This window comes from Lissotriton vulgaris, chromosome 7 (assembly GCF_964263255.1).
Source record: "Lissotriton vulgaris chromosome 7, aLisVul1.2, whole genome shotgun sequence".
Taxonomy (NCBI): Eukaryota; Metazoa; Chordata; class Amphibia; order Caudata; family Salamandridae; genus Lissotriton; species Lissotriton vulgaris.
In genome coordinates, this window is record NC_141695.1 from 1,191,318,050 (window position 1) to 1,191,331,431 (window position 13,382).

At 51.7% G+C, this 13,382-nt stretch overlaps 1 protein-coding gene across 1 annotated transcript in view; it reads left to right on the forward strand.

Annotated features, from left to right (window-relative positions):
• SRCAP (Snf2 related CREBBP activator protein) overlaps window positions 1-13,382 on the forward strand; it is a 1,720,489-nt gene that overhangs the window by 553,381 nt on the left and 1,153,726 nt on the right. The window lies entirely within an intron of this gene.

Consider the following 13,382-nt stretch of genomic DNA (forward strand, 5'->3'; position numbering starts at 1 on the left):
AATCAGACCCACAGCCTAGCTGTTCTCTCGCTAAATTGACATGTGCACCTTAGGTGCATTACCCAATTGGAACTGGGCCACCTTGTCAGACCCTGTGACTCAGGGCATCGGTGTACCCAGGGCCTACCAGGGGCTGAAGCATGTATTATGCCACCCCTGGATGGCCATCTAAATCTGACACAACTGGCTGCACGACAGCTGGGGCAAGGTGGTGTACTCGCCCTTTGCTTTAGATATAGTATACCTATATCTAACCCTAAAATGGACACCCGAATTCCTATCAGTCACTCCTATGGCAGGCCTTGACAATCCTGAAGGCAGAGTGCGTGGAATCGTGTGAATTGGGCTCTGGCACGAGCCGAGCCCGGTTGCAGCTTGCGGAACCAAGACCCAATGGCTGTTCCATGATAACGCGTACCATATCGCTAACTTCGGTATCGCGTTATCAAGACATGTCGAGTAAGGTGTCATACGAATCGGGATACTGACCCCTCACCAATGCTGGCGACGGGGTTAGCATTCCACCCTTCTAGAGGGACACGACATGTACGTAACTGTGAACCCCGGTTAAAGTTAACTGAAGCCTCAGCTCCACAAAATGGATGCTGCCACCACAGACACGAGTCTGACCTCCTGCTGCTGGGAGTCCTTCCAGCGAGGAGAGCTTGGACAAAGGGTTTCCTGTCCGGGGCGGTGCTCGCATCATCCCATACAGGGTTTTGTGTATCCTGGGTAGGCAGGGCTTTACAGGAAGGTGACTGCAAGTGGCACCCCGGTGCTCACTACGCATCTGCCGGCTAGAACCAGTTCCAGGGGCACACCAGCCCCTGGCCTGGGGAAAGTCCGGCACGGGAGAGGGGTGTAACCACCCCCCTTCCTGGTCCCACCCCTAGGGCAGGACCTAGTCGCGTACCCACCCCTTTCTTTAGGATAAAGGCATGAGCGGGGACCCTTCCAAATTAATCATCTTTGAATCAAGAACTACTTTCTATGAAAGGAACTCTCGACTTCTTCTCAAGATTTCTCCGTTGTGGCTAAGGAGTAGTCACCCTGCATCCGCAGGCACCATCTAAGAACTCTGCGGTTTGCTGCACGTCCTTCCTCAGGAATCCGACTGCCCAGCTCGACGAGACCCGGCTTCCCTGGCACCTCTGACCTCTACCCACATCGTCAGCTCAGCTGAGATCCGTGGGTGCGACGAGACCTCGAGGGACCGGTCATCTTCAGAACCTCCACGATTTCTTAACCAGCACGACCACCGAGGGATCCTCTGGTGAGTGCTTTGGGGTCCGAGAAGCCCCTACCCTGAGCAGCTCCAGCACCGAAGTGCAGCCTCCCAGCATCTCCACGATCTGCGTGGGGCCCTTCTGCTCTTTGCCGCTCATCACGTTGTCTGGTTACTAGCCGCTGGCTTGTGACCTCCTCGACGACGCCCGACAACCAACGCTGCTGGTCTGGTTGCTCCAGACTGGCCTGTGCTCTCCTCTGAAGAAGAGCACCCCGGACCCTCCTGGTCCACTCAAGACGCCATTTTAGGTCCACCACGTGGCCCTGAATTTGCCAAGGCTTGTTGCCCCAATCCTGGGCCCAACGACGCCGACAGCATCAATCTTCGTGGGACAGCTCGCACCTCCATCCTGGTCGCCGACAACGCCTCCTGGTCCGTGAGACTGCAGAGCCTAGCGTCGCCCACTCACCTAGTCGAGGTGACGATCATCCGGTGCCCTCCTGGTACCCTCTGACTACTGGCTAGTAGTTACGAACTTGGTCCCCTCTGCTTTCAGGTGTCATCCATCTCTGATCCAGGCTTGGATCTCTACGAACTATCTCCACTGGTCGCCGGCCAGCAACTCCTTCCTTCCGGCTCCTGGTTCGTCAGCGAGGACTCCCGACGTCTGTAAAGACTTGTGCAGCCGCAGCCCCTGGGCTAGGTAACTTCGGCATTTCGGTGCCCGCATAGCCTCCTCATTTAAGGGTCCCGAGTCCCTATCGCTTCCGACTTACCTTATCGGGTTCGCCCGAGAACACTAGACTTTCCGTGCCCTCGGGCTTTTGTGTAGATTGTCCACTTGAAGTATTTTCGTAAGAGTTTCATTGTGTGCTTAGTACCCTGTCCTCATGAAGAGTACAGGGCTGTTGTGATTTTAATAAATACACTGTTTATTTTCATAACACTTGTGTGGTGTCCTTTCACTTGGTGTTCAAGGGGTATGTGATGGTATAACAGCTGGCTTAACACGCCCTCTAGAGTTTAGCCCGAAGACTGCTCGTATCCACGCTACTAGGATAGCTGGTCTAAGGTTGACTTACAACCAATCACCATAAGGGTCGTTTGGACTGATGCATAGTGATCACTAGAATAGTGAGCACTGCATATCAGGCCAACTTCTCACATTGGTGAGCAGCGGTTGGGATTTGAGCTTGCTGTTGTTTTACCACGCGTATCCTAAGAATATCTTGTGAAAGATCGCATAAGTACTCCAGGTACATATAACTTAGCTTAGAATACTCTGAGTTCTACTGAACCAGCTGTTGTAGCTCCTCAAGGCTTAGCACACCTTGGCTACAACTCTTAGCAAGGGATCAGTAGGTAAACATATAGTGTAGGTAGGTGCATCACTTACACCACCCTAGAAGCAGCATGTCAGACAAAGGAGGAAACACTGAGTCTCCCCGTGTCAGTCGACCTTCCACAGGTCACTTCCAGATATGCTGCACTTAGCTTCCAAGAGATGCGACAAATCTGTACATCTCGGAAGCTAAAACAGGGTGCAAACCCTACCATTCCGTTTCTGATTGGTCTCTTGGAGACTTATGATGCTAGGAGGGCTGGTAACACAGACCCTTCTCATCCAGACAGGAATATGCCCCCCCTCGGGGGAACCTTAGGTGACCCCGACCTTATCCATCTCTCCGCAGAAGGTGAAGAGGAGGATGAGGATCTGGAGCCATCTGAGGATGAGGCAGACAAAGGTCCAGTAGTAGTTAGCCAGCTAACTAGGGATAACTTAAGCCGGCACGAGAATGGTACTAGGAGACCCCTGGGGCCCCCTCTCAGGCCAGCTTAAAATTGGGAATGGACGAGTTAGGTCTCTGTCGAGAGGCTCTAATAGATCCGTTCGAACCAATGGCTCTCGAGGCTCTTCTCAAAGAGGGATGACATCCCCTCAGAGGAGAGTGTACGAAGCTAAAGTGCGGGAAGTCAATCTGAGGATCGAAAGGGAAGAACTTGCCCTGGCCAAAGAGAGACTCGCCTTTGCTAGAGAGCAAGAATTGAGTGGGACAAATCCCACTGGTGGCAGCATTCCCCCACGGGAAAACAGGAGTTTAGACACTAGACACCTGAGTAAGATAGTGCCCCCTTTAAGCAAGGGGATGATATCCACAAATGGATTACTGCTTTGGAGAGGGCCTGCACTGTACAGTGCGTCCCCCAGAGTCAGTGGGCAGCTATCTTGTGGCTCTCCTTTGAAGGTAAAGGTAGAGATAAGCTCCTCACTACTAGAGCTGAGGACGCTAACGATTACCAGGTCCTGAAGAACACACTGATTGATGGGTTCGGCCTAACCACTGAGCAGTACAGGTTGCTGTTCAGAGATACCCAGAAAACTCAGTCTCAGGACTGGTCTGATTTTGTCGATTGTGCCACTAAGGCTTTGGAGGGCTGGTTGCTGGGCAGTAAGGTTACTGATTACACAGGATTGTATAATTTGATCATGCGAGAACAGATTTTAAACAATTGTCAGAACCAGTTGTTGCATCAGCACCTTGTCGACTCGGATCTGACCTCTCCCCAAGAATTGGGAAAGAAGGCAGACAGATGGGTCAGAACAAGGGTTAAGCAAAACCAGGGCCAGAACCAGGGTGGTCAGAAGAAAGCAGACCAGAAGGGTAAAGATTTTAAGGGTGAACAAAATGACCAGAAGTCTTCGGCAGGTCCCCAACAACCCAAAGAAGGGGGGGGGTCAGGCTTCCCAGAAAAAGAAGAATCAAGAAGGCGAATCGAAAAGGTGGTGCCAATATTGTAAAAGTAAAACTCACTGGTTTAGTGAGTGCACCAAGAAAGGAGTGCAGACTCCAGCTACTGCAGCCCCTAAGGCACCTGTGCCCCCTAGTACAGCCAGCAGTAGTAGTGCACCTCCCAAGGGACTAGTTGGGTTAACCTTGGGTTCTGAGAGGTGTGACAACTTACTTGGCACACTCACTCAGGCTGTCCTTGTCTGTACAGGGGATGTGGATATATCCCCTGATGTCAGTCCCAATACTTTGGGCAAATACCGACAGACGCCTTTAATAAATGGAAGAATGGCTCAGGCCTATAGGGACACTTGTGCCAGTGTCACCATGGTGACGCCTAACTTTGTGGACCCTGGACAGATCATGCCAGGTACAGATTTCCTGGTGACCAATGCCAGCAACGTCACTACCAGTCATAGTATGGCGATTGTTGCTTTCTCCTGGGGAGGGGTAAATGGCCAGAAAAAGGTTGTTGTTAGTTCAGACCTCCCAGTGGACTGTTTGTTGGGCAATGATTTGGAGTCATCACAATGGTCAGAAGTGGAGCACCGGACTCACATGGAGATGTTAGGCTTGCCAGCACACGTGTTTGCTGTGACCAGGTCACAGGTCAGACGATGCCCCACTGAACAGGTGCTGGATCCTGGAACAACGGACCAGACACCTCCCAAGAAGAAGAGCAGTCGGGTTAAGGCAGCGCCTTCCCCCTTGCCCCAGGTCGAGGATCAAGTCTCAGAGGAGGCTGACCTCCAGGAATTGCGGGAAACTGAACCTAAAGAACTCGAACTTGATCAAGTTGAGTTTCTGGGCTCAGGGGGACCCTCACGAGAAGACCTGGGGAAGGACCAGTTAGGCTGCCCTTCCCTTGAACCCCTCAGACAGCAGGCTGCTGCTGAGGCTGCTGGGAACGCCACAGGTACCCACAAGGTATACTGGGAGGATGGACTCCTGTACACTGAGGCAAGAGACCCCAAGCCTGGCATGACCAGGAGGATGGTTATCCCCTTGTCTCAGCGTGGTTTCCTTCTTACCTTGGCCCACGAGATTCCCTTAGCAGGACACTTAGGCCAGACGAAGACGTGGGACAGGCTCGTCTCACACTTTCACTGGCCTCACATGAACGAGGATACCAAGGAGTTTTGTCGATCCTGTGTCACTTGCCAAGCCAGTGGTAAGTCAGGTGGCATTACAAAGGCCCCCCTTATACCAATGCCTGTGGTGGGGGTGCCCTTTGAACGCGTGGGGATTGACATTGTCGGTCCAATGGAACCCCAGACAGCATCAGGGCACAAGTTTATACTGGTGGTAGTGGATCATGCCACCAGGTATCCTGAAGCTATTCCCCTTAGGACCACTACAGCACCTGTTGTGGCAAGAGCCCTAGTTGGAGTGTTGTCCAGAGTGGGCTTCCCTAAGGAGGTTGTCTCTGACAGAGGTGCAAACTTCATGTCAGGATATTTGACTGCTATGTGGAAGGAATGTGGTGTCAACTACACGTTCACTACACCCTATCATCCACAATGCAATGGGCTTGTTGAGAGGTTCAATAGGACCCTAAAAGGGATGATTCACGGACTACCTGAAAAGCTCCGGCGTAGATGGGACGTCCTGATTCCCTGCCTTTTATTCGCTTATAGAGAAGTCCCACAGAAGGGGGTTGGCTACAGCCCTTTTGAACTTTTGTACGGGCATCCTGTAAGAGGACCCCTGTGTTTGGTGAAGGAAGGATGGGAGAGACCTTTCAAAAAGCCTGCAACCAACATAGTGGACTATGTCCTTGGTCTCCGCTTGCGGATGGCTGAGTACATGGAAAAGGCTTCTAAAAACCTTGAGGCCAGCCAAGAACTCCAAAAAGCTTGGCATGACCAAAAGGCTGTCCTGACTGTTTACCAGCCTGGACAGAAGGTGTGGGTGTTGGAGCCAGTGGCCTCAGCAGCACTCAAAGACAAATGGTCTGGGCCCCACACGATTCTTGAGCAAAAGGGAGAGGTCACCTACCTGGTGGACCTTGGCACTGCCCGGAGCCCCCACAGGGTGCTCCATGTTAACCGGCTCAAAGCATATGTCGACAGGAAGGACATGAGCTTGCTCATGGCCATAGATGAGGGACAGGAGGAAGAGAGTGACCCTCTCCCAGACCTGCTCACTCAGAATCCTGACGATGGATCAGTAGACGGTGTTGTCTTTTGTGGCAGCCTCTCTGAACATCAACAGGAGGATTGTAAACAGGTTCTTCAATCCTTCCGGCATATGTTCTCTCCAACACCCAGTCAGACCAATTGGTGTACCCATGAGGTTGACACTGGTGACAGCTTGCCCGTCAAGAGTAAAATCTACAGGCAGCCCGATCACGTTAGAGACTGCATCAATACTGAAGTGCAGAAAATGTTGGAGTTGGGAGTCATTGAACCCTCGGATAGCCCTTGGGCTAGTCCCGTAGTTCTCGTGCCGAATCCTCACACCCCGGGTGGTAAGAAAGAGATGAGGTTCTGCGTAGACTACAGGGGTCTCAATGCAGTCACTAAGACTGATGCCCACCCAATACCAAGGGCAGATGAGCTTATAGATAGATTGGCTTCTGCCAACTACTTAGGTACGTTTTACCTGAGAGCTGGGTATTGGCAAATCAGGTTAGCTGAGGACGCCAAGCCTAAGACAGCATTTTCTACCCCTGGTGGGCATTATCAATTTGTGGTAATGCCCTTTGGTTTGAAAAATGCACCTGCCACCTTCCAAAGGCTGGTGAATCACGTTCTCACTGGGCTGGATGACTTCTGTGCGGCGTATCTTGACGATATTGCTGTCTTTAGCTCCACCTCGGAGGATCACCTGGTCCACCTGAGGAAAGTGTTAGAGGCTCTGCAAGCAGCAGGTCTCACTATCAAGGCCACCAAGTGCCAGATAGGGCAGACAAAGGTTGTATACTTGGGCCACCTTGTAGGTGGAGGCCAAGTTCAACCACTGGAGAGCAAAATACAGTCAATCAGGGACTGGGCTCCTCCAACCACCCAGACTCAGGTTCGAGCTTTCTTGGGCCTGACTGGTTACTACCGAAAGTTTGTCAGAAATTATGGATCGATTGTGACTCCACTTAATGAACTGACAAGTAAGAAAATGCCAAAAAAAGTTCAGTGGACAGCGAGCTGTCAAAAAGCATTTGATGACCTAAAACAGGCCATATGCACGGCACCTATCCTCAAGAGTCCAGACTACTCCAAACCATTCATTTTCCAAACAGATGCTTCTGAGTTGGGTGTGGGAGCTGTTCTATCTCAACTGAATTTCAATGGTAATGACCAGCCCATTGCTTTTATAAGCAGACGGCTGACCCCCAGAGAGAAAAATTGGTCAGCTATTGAGAGGGAGGCCTTTGCTGTGGTTTGGGCCCTGAAGAAACTGAGGCCATACTTGTTTGGCACTCATTTCAAGATTCAGACCGACCATAAGCCCCTCTTGTGGCTAAATCAGATGAAGGGTGAAAACCCCAAACTGCTTAGGTGGTCCATTTCCCTTCAGGGGATGGACTTCACAGTGGAGCATAGACCTGGCACTGATCATGGCAATGCAGATGGGCTCTCCAGGTATTTCCACTTAGAACAAGAAGACTCACCTGGTCAAGGTTAGTTTATTGTCCCAACGTTTGGGGGGTGTGTCATGTAGGAGAGTAGGGTCTGCAATCCTATGATCACCCAGATTTTTTTGCTTTGTTTCACTGGTTTACGACTTTCTCTGGCTGTGGGCCTGCCAATCAGACCCACAGCCTAGCTGTTCTCTCGCTAAATTGACATGTGTACCTTAGGTGCATTACCCAATTGGAACTGGGCCACCTTGTCAGACCCTGTAACTCAGGGCATCGGTGTACCCAGGGCCTACCAGGGGCTGAAGCATGTATTATGCCACCCCTGGATGGCCATCTAAATCTGACACAACTGGCTGCACGACAGCTGGGGCAAGGTGGTGTACTCGCCCTTTGCTTTAGATATAGTATACCTATATCTAACCCTAAAATGGACACCCGAATTCCTATCAGTCACTCCGATGGCAGGCCTTGACAATCCTGAAGGCAGAGTGCGTGGAATCGTGTGAATTGGGCTCTGGCACGAGCCGAGCCCGGTTGCAGCTTGCGTAACCAAGACCCAATGGCTGTTCCATGATAACGCGTACCATATCGCTAACTTCGGTATCGCGTTATCAAGACATGTCAAATAAGGTGTCATACGAATCGGGATACTGACCCCTCACCAATGCTGGCGACGGGGTTAGCATTCCACCCTTCTAGAGGGACACGACATGTACGTAACTGTGAACCCCGGTTAAAGTTAACTGAAGCCTTAGCTCCACAAAATGGATGCTGCCACCACAGACACGAGTCTGACCTCCTGCTGCTGGGAGTCCTTCCAGCGAGGAGAGCTTGGACAAAGGGTTTCCTGTCCGGGGCGGTGCTCGCACCATCCCAGACAGGGTTTTGTGTATCCTGGGTAGGCAGGGCTTTACAGGAAGGTGACTGCAAGTGGCACCCCGGTGCTCACTACGCATCTGCCGGCTAGAACCAGTTCCAGGGGCACACTAGCCCCTGGCCGGGGGAAAGTCCGGCACGGGAGAGGGGTGTAACCACCCCCCTTCCTGGTCCCACCCCTAGGGCAGGACCTAGTCGCGTACCCACCCCTTTCTTTAGGATAAAGGCAGGAGCGGGGACCCTTCCAAATTAGATCATCTTTGAATCAAGAACTACTATCTATGATAGGAACTCTCGACTTCTTCTCAAGATTTCTCCCTTGTGGCTAAGGAGTAGTCACCCTGCATCCGCAGGCACCATCTAAGAACTCTGTGGTGTGCTGCACGTCCTTCCTCAGGAATCCGACTGCCCAGCTCGACGAGAACCGGCTTCCCTGGCACCTCTGACCTCTACCCACATCGTCAGCTCAGCTGAGATCCGTGGGTGCGACGAGACCTCGAGGGACCGGCCATCTTCAGAACCTGCACGATTTCTTAACCAGCACGACCACCGAGGGATCCTCTGGTGAGTGCTTTGGGGTCCGAGAAGCCCCGACCCTGAGCAGCTCCAGCACCGAAGTGCAGCCTCCCAGCATCTCCACGATCTGCGTGGGGCCCTTCTGCTCTTTGCCGCTCATCACATTGTCTGGTTACTAGCCGCTGGCTTGTGACCTCCTCGACGACGCCCGACAACCAACGCTGCTGGTCTGGTTGCTCCAGACTGGCCTGTGCTCTCCTGCGAAGAAGAGCACCCCGGACCCTCCTGGTCCACTCAAGACGCCATTTTAGGTCCACCACGTGGCCCTGAATTTGCCAAGGCTTGTTGCCCCAATCCTGGGCCCAACGACGCCGACAGCATCAACCTTCGTGGGACAGCTCGCACCTCCATCCTGGTCGCCGACAACGCCTCCTGGTCCGTGAGACTGCAGAGCTTAGCGTCGCCCACTCACCTAGTCGAGGTGACGATAATCCGGTGCCCTCCTGCTACCCTCTGACTACTGGCTAGTAGTTACGAACTTGGTCCCCTCTGCTTTCAGGTGTCATCCATCTCTGATCCAGGCTTGGATCTCTACGAACTATCTCCACTGGTCGCCGGCCAGCAACTTCTTCCTTCCGGCTCCTGGTTCGTCAGTGAGGACTCCCGACGTCTGTAAAGACTTGTGCAGCCGCAGCCCCTGGGCTAGGTAACTTCGGCATTTTGGTGCCCGCATAGCCTCCTCATTTAAGGGTCCTGAGTCCCTATCGCTTCCGACTTACCTTATCGGGTTCGCCCGAGAACACTAGACTTTCCGTGCCCTCGGGCATTTGTGTAGATTGTGCACTTGAAGTATTTTCCTAAGAGTTTCGTATTGTGCTTAGTACCCTGTCCTCATAAAGAGTACAGGGCTGGTGTGATTCTAATAAATACACTGTTTATTTTCATAACACTTGTGTGGTGTCCTTTCACTTGGTGTTCAAGGGGTATGTGATGGTATAACAGCTGGCTTAACACGCCCTCTAGAGTTTAGCTTGAAGACTGCTCGTATCCACGCTACTAGGATAGCTGGTCTAAGGTTGACTTACAACCAATCACCATAAAGGCATATCAGGCCAACTTCTCACAGACCCATATATATATATATGTATGTATATATATATGTATGTGTATGTATGTATATGTATGTATATGTATGTATATGTATATGTATGTATATGTATGTATATGTATATATGTGTATATGTGTGTATATATATATATATATATATATATATATATATATATATATATATATATATATATATATATATATGTATGTGTATATAGATAGATGGAGAGATATATATATATATACCCAGATCTCTTGACTGGTGCTAGGTCTCCTCCCCCAGGATGGACAGGGGGAAGCTTCAAAGGCATGCTGCCTATGTGAGCTTCTCCAGGCCACTTGCTGTACTCGGCAACTGTCCCCCACCAGTTCTGACACCCACTCTGGCGGGAAACCCTACCTCAGGAAGGGGGGTGTGCCAGCCTGTGCCAACCCGACCCCTCAGGTGGGAGAGGCGAGGTGAAGCACGACCCCGGACTCCGACCATCTCGAAGGTGGGGAGCCCTGCCCAATCACAGCTAGGTCCCTGCCCCTCTCCCACAGGAGAGGAGCAGATTAGGGGGTGTACCCACACCAGGAGAGGGACCTATTGGTCCCTGCCCGTGCCCTACCTGTAACACCCCTAAATTCAGTATTTAGGGGCTCCCCGAACCCTCCCTTCTCGGATTCCCATAGAAAACAAAACAGAAGATCAAGAAGACCACCCGCCGTGCAGCTGCTAACAGGACGACACCAATTGACTTGGCCCCAGCCCTACCGGCCTGTCGACCCTGGAACCTGCCTCTGCTGAATCCCGGCGACTCCTGCGGACAGCAACCTTGGAAAACCTGGAGGACCTGCCCGCCTTGATCCTCTCAAAGACTGGGACTCCCTGAGCAGAGGCTCTGCTCCAACAACCATACCCCTGGTGCCAGCCAGGAACCGCAAATCCAGCCCACTCTGCACCCCTTGCCTGAGTGACCCAAGACCACGAGGGCGTCTTCCCGGTGACTGGGACCCGAAGTCCAGTGCCCAAAGACCCTCCTCGACGACCCAGGCAATGCCTGCAGCCTCAGAACCAGGGACCCCTCCAACCGTGACCAGCCGAGGGTAAGATTTCCCGACACATAAAGACACCCCGCGCCCCACATCCCCCTGTGCCCTCCTTTGGGGTACTCACCTCTTCTCTAAGAGCCCAACTTACCTCTCGAAGTGGTGGTCGCACCTGAAGAATCTCCGTCCCCGAGCCATCAGCCTTTGTTCACCTTGTAACTTTCCCATTGGATAACATTGAGCGCCCAACGGCTCAAAAGTACCCTGCACCTAGCCACCCGAGTCCTGCTGGAAGTGCAACTACTACCCTACTCTACTTCCCCACTTGCCCTGAGTAAATGACCAGGAGCTCAGCTCCCACAGCCGCGTGGCCTGCCTGCTTGCAGCCACCAACCAAAGGCCCCCTACCCTCCATTGGATTGCATTGATGATGATTACGTATTTGTATCGCGCATGGCTACCCGGAGGCATCCCAGCTCTTTAGACAACGTTCATTCACCAAATTCAGACAAACAGCAGGGTTTTCAACGACTTCCTGAAACTAAGATGGTTGCTTTCCATTCTCCGATCGAGTGGCAGATTGTTCCTGAGTCTTGAAGCCTGTAGGGAGAAGCGTCGCCCACCCATACGCACTTTTCTAATTTTTGGGATTGAGAGGAGATTCTTGTTAGAGGATCTTAATTCCCGCCTAGGAAGGTAAGGACAGAATAATGATTGTATCAATAGGGGTGCTTTTTTATGAATTACTTTGTGGACCGTGACCAGGGTTTTAAATTCGATCCTCTGCTGCACTGGAAGCCAGTGCAACTGGCCTACTCTCTCTGACCCGGCGGCCCCTGTGCCTCTGAGGGTGTAACAACTTACCTTTCTGACCCTGGGAGGCCCCTGAATCTATGCCCAGAACCTTAACCTCACCAGTCGAGTACTGACCTGATAGCCGATAACTCACTTTCCTTCTATAGGCTAACACTGACTGGTTTTTAAAATATTCCTCTAAAATCAGCCGAATAACGATTTCCATAATACTCACCTGGGATCAGGAGAGAAGCCAGTGCTGTACTTTCCAGTTCAGTGCTGAACCGCAAAAGTAATCTTAACTGTACTTACCAATCTGAAAGAGACACGTTAGTGATAGATTCCTTACCTTAGAATATCCCCAGGCGTCAGACTGGATCCGGAAAATGTTTGCGTAGCAATACCCCTGCGCGTCGGTAGGCGTTGTGAGAAGTTGGCCTGATATATAATGTTCACTATTCTAGTGAGCACTTTGTATCAGTCCAAACAACCCTTATTGATGATTGGTTGTAAGTCAACCTTATAGACCAGCTATCCTAGTAGCATGGATACAAGCAGTCTTCGGGCTAAACTCTAGAGGGCGTGTTAAGCCAGCTGTTATACCATCACATATACCCCTTGAACACCAAGTGAAAGGACACCACACAAGTGTTATGAAAATAAACAGTGTATTTATTTAGATCACAACAGCCCTGTACTCTTTATGAGGACAGGGTACTAAGCACACAACAAAACTCTTACGAAAATACTATAAGTTGCACAATTTACACAAATGCCCGAGGGGCACGGGAAACCATATACTACAAAAGTGGAATGCGAAATTACTAGCAGGGAAGTACTAATCTCATAGGGTTTGGAATCGCTAGGACTGGCCTACTGAACCTTCAGATTACTAGCAGGAGGCCTAGGGGACTCGGGTGCAGAGTGTGTACTCTCACGCGGGATGCGGGACAAAGTCTATGGAGGCTAGTAAAAGCAAAAGTTAGTGTTCTCGGGCGAACCCGACTAGGTAGGTCAAAAACGAAAGTGGATCTAGGCACTTAAAGAGTTGTTCTACGCTGGAGCACCGGGGTACTCGGTTTACCTAGCCCAGGGGCTGCGGCTGCATAGGGTTCAAGTGTCGTCGGAAACCCTCGTTGACGAACCAGGAGCCTGGAAGAAGAAGTTGCTGGCAGGCGACCAGTGAAGAAGTTCGAAGTGATCCAAGCCTGGATCGAAGATGGAAGACACCTGTAAGCAGAGGGGACCAAGTTCTGAATCACTAGCCAGTGATTAGCTGGGCACCAGGATGGCACCGGACGAAGTCACCACGACCAGGTGAGTGGGCGACGCTGGGCTCTGCAGTCTCACGGACCAGGAGGCGTTGTCGGCGACCAGGATGGAGGTGCGAGCTGTCCCACGATGGTTGCTGCTGTCGACGTCGCTGGACCCAGGATTGGGGCAACAAGTCTTGGCAAA